Genomic DNA, 7,019 nt, shown 5'->3' on the forward strand with positions numbered 1-7,019 from the left:
GATACCAAGTATTGATATCGAAAGAACGATTCAATTACCAAAGTACTCGGTATCCGAACAAAAGTATCGAATACCTACTTGTATTTACTTGTATCGAATCATCCCTAGGCATTCGTTAGAGAAATAACGCAAATGCAGTATTAAAATAAGGATTAACCTTATTACTGCACTACAGTATTTAAGATTTCCAATAACTCTCTATTGATATGGTCCAATCGTAAAATTATCGTCAACTTTTTCCTGTAGGTACTCTGTAAACTGTTTCATATTCAGTTTCAAATCGTCTTGTAAATGACATCTGAACATTTTAATATCATAGTTGAGCAAATAAGTCTTCAGCTTTTGCAATTGTTACTATTGGTACTATCCGGTCTGTTTAGCTCGCTGATGCTGACCTGTCGCAATAATACGCTAGTAATCGCTAATCACAGATTATAATTCCTACAAAAAATTGCAAAACTTTCTTGAAATTTTCAGCCAATAAACAGCACCTGAAGTCTGCTTTATATAATGTCGTTTTTTGTCAAAAACTTATGCCATTCCTTTAAAGACGGATAGCTTTCACGCCTCACCGGCCACTGCTGAGTCGAATTTATTGGTACATAGACCTCCCCCTCACATTCTGTTACTTCCGCTAGGACTTTTCACCGCGAAGTTGTGGCAACGTGGCGAGCTTCAACCGATATTGTGGCCACATCGTGCCTAGCGGAGAAAAGCCATCAACTGGGGTCGGTATTCCCCTAGCTTTTCTCCCACTCCTTCTGAATATTGGCTTACGCGCAGGCAAAAACACATCACCTATTCCCTCTCAAAATCATCGCTCGAACTCTCCAAGTCCCAAGTAAACTCAGTACGGCGATGCGCTTTGTTCACGTCGGTAGCAAGTAGAAAGGTGGAACGGTGGTAACATTGGATTAGAATCAAACCTGTCAAGGAACTACTCATGTGTTTTTCAACTAAAAGTTTCGCTTGTCGCTATCGGAAGCCTTTATGAAATCCGTGAGTGATCGAATGACGGATAAACAGTCGTGGCGCGAAAAATTTGAATTTCAAACGTCGCGTTCTCAGTGTCAAAGTGTGAAGAAAGTAAACTGCATGGAAACTTGACTTTTTGAGTAGGATTGTCAAAATCGACTCATACGCAAGGAGCTTCCTACTGGACTATAAAAATCCCGTCGATTTTTTTTATTTTTTTTTGTTTTGTGCTGCACCTGGAACATTGATAGCTTCGGAGTCAAAACGAACTTTTTCTTTATGTTTTCGCTCAAATGCTGGGATATACTCCCTATAGGTAATACTGCTTGTAGAAACGTAACATTGAATTTTTGGTAGAACCACGTTTTTTGAATATTTACTAAAAATCTCCCCACTGCATAACTAACAGAAGAATTGGTTTCACCTTGCTTAGAATACCGCGTGGTATTAATAATACTTCTGGAATAAAAAAAATATATTGTTGACTTAGAAACTTGCTCATGACTCCTTAATATTTTAGCAACAGGCTTTTACATCTTAATCCAAAAGGTTGGACTGAGAAAATAATCAAACCGCGATCAACATATCTGAAGGAATTGTGACGGTGTGTGTTAACTCATCAGACAATTAGGGCAAGCTGAACGCTCTGAATGGATTAAAGTGATTTTGCCCTATGAACTCAAAGGAGCGACAGTGAATTAATTAGGAACAAAGTGCAAACATTTCAAGGAGTTCTGTTAATACTTTTATCATTCTTAATTACTGAACAGACATGAGTGATTCGAATAATGGAATATACGTACTGTGATCCTTAGAAACGTTCAAGTGTTAGTGGACAACAAGCAATAAGTGCGAATATAGTGACTTTAATTGAAAAACACTTGAATAACTTGACAAACAGTGATACCTACTTGAACTTCAAATAAAGTGTTACAAGTGACTGATGCCAAGGATAAGAGCCTACCACCCATCTGAACCCAACCCTTTGGATTAGAGATTTTCTGCCGATATTGCAGGCAAATATTTGTCTCGTAGAGATTAGGACTTTAGAACTCACTTTAATAAGCTTTCGAACACCAATCGTCTGATTGCATCTTATCTGTTTCACGATCAGACCAACTCCCTTAACCGCTAAAGTACGTGTCTGAGAATGAATCAAACTGTTGACTTGAGCAAATACATCTGTTTAAAGATCGCGGACACAGGTTATTCACATTAAGCTGCAAAATTAATAACATTCGTAATCTTTGCTGTTTTGCTGCAGCACGTTGAGGTCAATATCCTCTCGTGGAAACTGGTAAAGTCGAAGACTTTTTTGAACCTATAAAGTTTTAAAACCCCAATGGCTTAGGTGCAATGAATAGGAAGTTTCCTTTGAATTTGAATGAACATTAAGTGCGTCTTCAGCTCATCACCTGACTCAACTTCAATCTTTTTTTTTTCAAGACTTACATAGCTTATTTTGATTGGGAAATTTCTAGTATTTTTCAATTTGGAAACGATCCAGACCAGTATTTTGATTTCCACATGTATTCAAATCGAATGTAAATCTACCAATGCATCGCAGTTAAAGTGTAAACCACCGTTTAAATTACCGTACTAACATTGCCAGTGAAGCGTGTAGGTTTTAATGTTGACCAAACCACTTAGCAACAATAATATCCGCGGTAGCAAAATCGACAATTTTATCCATTCATAAAAATTCATCAGATGAGACGTTTAAAAATATTCATCCCTGGCAGAAGAACTGCTCATTCTGATGGTGCTTAATGTGAAAACCTTTTTTGAGTACTTTTTATTTGTGACTTGAAAAAATCCTGACTGGACTTACCGCTGAAGTTAATTTAAATGGTACCTACTCAAATCAGGTCGTTGCTATCCTGATCGAAAATGTTTAGTTCCAAGAACTCCTAGAACCCGAAGAAAGAAACGAAAAACTACTTAACTATTACTGAAGTCAAATAGTTAATACGTTCAGATCAAAAACGACCTGTCCAATAGTCGTGGTAAAAAACGGATTCATCATTGTTTGGCTAATTAAAAATTGACAAATTAATTAAGTAGGTACTGGTGCTGCGAGTCGACTAAATTAAGCAACCGTTCATGCGATAGCAAATTGCTTTACTCGCTATTTATACACATTTTGGATCATTCGCAATGTTGCCAACGAGATGGCAATATCCGTAAATAGTCGTATTCTTTCGCTAAACGCTTGAAATACATTCAAGTCGAGACAAACAGCCACCAGCTAATAATAGATAATCAAATCTGGATTTATATACAGCTTCAAGTAAATCGGGCAAAGTATAAGCACAAATGCTACCAAAAATAATTTTCAAATTTTCTAATAATAAATTGTATCTGATGTCTGAGATTTGTTTCCTGGTTGCAAGTAGGTTTTCAGACACCATCCCAATTTCCCGGAAACATAATAATCTCCAAACTAATGTACACAAATTAATAAGTGGTTTTCAAAAGCAACTTCAAAGCTCGCTAAATTAATTTGCTTCCTGCAAACTATTAAAAAAATGTGCATAAGTCATGTGTCCGAAATAGCTTAACAGGCGTTAAAACTGGACCAAGCCATAAGTATTTATAGTGTTAAGTTCATTAGTAACTTCATGGGATTAAAGTACACGATGAGGCGAAATTTGAACATGCTCGGTTTTGTTTGCCTCAAATTTTTTTTAGTCAAACTACCACACAGATTATTTACAATATTATTTTAAAATATACTTAATATTGCACACAATTATTCTCTAACATTTTTTGTCCTCGTATTCGTTTTACTTTTAGTGAGTTTCTATTCTGTTCTGTCTTTTGCATGAACATTTGACCACTTTTTTGCCTATAAAGTTTCTTTCGTAAATGTAGATCGTTCGTTAGATGTTTAAATTTATTAAATAATAGTAAATTAGTTAAATTCAGTCGATAACAATGTAAATAACTGTTTCGTACACACAGTGTTATCAATCGAACCTTAGAAATTGGCAAAGTTCCAACTCAAGTTCCATTTTCTCAGTAGAACGTTGCATTAATTTGGGTGTGTGATTAATACTCACCAGTGTACCTTGATTTCTTTCACTTTCAGAACAGCCGAAACAGAAAAACGTCAAAAATTTTGCAATTATTAAATACTTCTTTCTGCTTAATACAATTTTCATTGGGTAGTATGAAAAAGTTGCCAAGTTGCAAAGCTTGAAAGTAATCTAGATATAGAAATCTAGCCTGCCATATACAAAACATCGATAAATATGTACATTTTTAGGTCAATTTTCTGTATTTTCTATATATTAATCTTCGCAACTGCTGTCCCTATCGGCAATACTTAAGATACGAAAACTAATAAATTCATACAACAAAAATTCTTAACGCTTAAGACTGTACTGAGAAATTTGTCAACGTTGGCTCTACATATGATATACGTCACAGCTTGGGGAACCGAGAGGGGTGGCTTTCGCGCGAGTTTCACAACAATAAATTAAATTTTTAGGAACATTTCGAACCAAATAATTCAAAAAAAATTCACAAAAATGAACTCGAAAAGGGCCCATATTAATTCAACTAAATGTACGAAAAAGTGTACAAGCCATTGTGTCCTTTAAAGTGTAAGGCAACTATTCGAAAGTCTTCAGCTCGAGCCCCCCGGCACATATTAACTGCATTTTCTAGTTGTGTAACATTATAAACCTTTGAGAAGCATTTGTAGGCACATCAGATGAAATCTGGAAATATGTTTGGATGTTTTGCGGAAATTTTAAACTAGTTATTTTTGCAGAGATTGGCCGCAGGGTGGTCTCAACACCCCGCAGCAACTTTCCGTCGTGACCACCGTGTGGGGGGGAGTCACCACGCCCACGCAGTCGGGCCCCCACGGGGCATACGCAGGATCAGGGGGCCCGATACAGCAGCAAGGACCGTACCTTAAGGGGCAACCGAATGCTGGCTACGGAACGCAAGCGAATTTCAGGGGCCATGGGTAAGTGAAAAAACATAATTTTAAAAAGTTTAGCTAACATTGAACATTGAAGGCGAATTTGAGCCAAAACGGTTTTTTTTACCTTGAATGCCTAACCTACAGGGCACAAGGTTAAAAATTAAAGTTTGCAGTTTTGGATCGACCTGGCTTATATTGAGTGAAAGTTGCCCCCTGGAAGAATAATACATTTTTGAAAAAAGTGGTGTTTTCTCCATTTTCAACCGAAATTGTTCAAATATTCTCTTAATCTCCTAACCAAGACTAGTCCCATACCGCACAATTTTTTCCATAGATCCTTTCAGTTAGTAGGCAATTTTGATCAGTTGAAACTAAAAATATTCATAAACAACTATTCATCCTAACCATTCATCAAGATAATTATAAAGACACGCTTTAAATTATGTGGTACTAGCTTTGAAAAAACATAATTGAATTGAAGCAAATCGAACGTACATTGTAATAGTAAAAGTTACTTTTCCAAGACAGGCAAAACAAGATTTTCTATCCAAAATTGGTGTTTAACAGGCAAATCACCCCAATGAGCAACCTTGTAAAATATCACAGCTCAAAGGTCTTTTCACACAATCGAAAACTACCTAGGTGCCCCGAAAGCTAGGTAAATCTCAGGCATTTAGTTCTGGCTTTTAAATTTTCCCATGGCCCATTTGTTGGCCAGCCTATCGAACCATATGGTAAATATTTATCCTTTTTGGTTTCATAAGTGGTCTCTTGAGGATTGGCATTGCTTGAAGTTCGTTTGTACAGAAGCATATTTCTTTACCACTCGTATTCGATCAGAAAAATCAAACATTTCTTTCAAAACCAAATAATTTATTATCTAAAGATTTAAGTCTGCACTGATATCTCGACAAAATCCCCTTGTACCAGAAGTCTTACAATGTTACCGTTCAGTTGCGTGTTTAATACGTTCAATAAAATTAGTCCACATTAACTACCGATATTGTACGATAAGCGCTATTGTCACGCTTTTTGGGATTATTTATCTAAGATTCCTGTCCTCAATCACGTCGCAAACGCTGTGAACTATCATTTTATTTTCTGTTTTTTTTTTGTTTCTAATTCGCTTGTCACCAACAGTTTTTCTTTGTGTTTATTATTATACATTTCATCTGCTCTCACAAAACGGACTGTATTCTATCAACTTAGCCCTCAGTGATCGATAACAACAAACCGAAAATCTCACCCTATAATAAAAGGTCCATATTCTGTATGCCCTTTTACTCCCTACATTGTAGCTCCCTATATGCGTTGACAATTGACGATCGCCCTCCAAAATCAATTGTGTAGCCGTGCTTTACCCACCGGTTTAAGCAAATGAAAAAGAGAACTTTTTCTCATACTGTTTTACCCTACGAGTTTTTTGAATAAAAATTATTTGCTCCCATATATTGTTCGATTGACGAGAACAGATTTTTAGAGGGTCCTAGTGGTTCAAATCATAAGCGTTATAAAATAGTTCAAAACATTTAGTTCTAATTAGCAGCTAGCAGTTCTCCAAATTCCTCCGGACAAATCGGTTCTCAGCCTTGCAAGTCTCAGTCGGTTTGTAGGGCCTTTATTTTATCGAATTTCTTTGTATTTGCTGGTTTCGAACGTTCCAAGGTTGTGCTTCTTTGTGTGGTCTTCCGATGTAGTTCTCTACACATGTCGGTAGCCACTTTTAGCAAAATTCGGTCGAGCTATGAAAGAATCTTCGGCGGTATTCGGAATGGAAGAGAAATGTCACTAAGATTTATTTTCACGTAATTTGCAGAACAATAGTAGTCCATCTTCAGTGAATCTTCAGGCAAAACCGCCAACTAGAAATTTTCCTTCAGATTTAATCGGTTGTATTTGTCAAATCCACGTTATTCGAAGGAAAAGCATTCAACCTAGTCAATGATAAATGTCTGGGTTTGTATGTGTGTGATCTTTGGCAAGGTTTTTCATTTTTCTCAACAACGCGCTTAACGAACACTTTTCAAGGACAATAGTTTTTCGACGGGCTAATAATAAATAAAAAAACCAATACACCCAAAGTTTGGCCGTCTCAAAGATTAACTCC

Source organism: Dendroctonus ponderosae, unplaced genomic scaffold (genome assembly GCF_020466585.1).
Source record: "Dendroctonus ponderosae isolate FM_Combo_2020 unplaced genomic scaffold, Dpon_F_20191213v2 Dpon_F_20191213_7, whole genome shotgun sequence".
NCBI classification, from domain to species: Eukaryota; Metazoa; Arthropoda; class Insecta; order Coleoptera; family Curculionidae; genus Dendroctonus; species Dendroctonus ponderosae.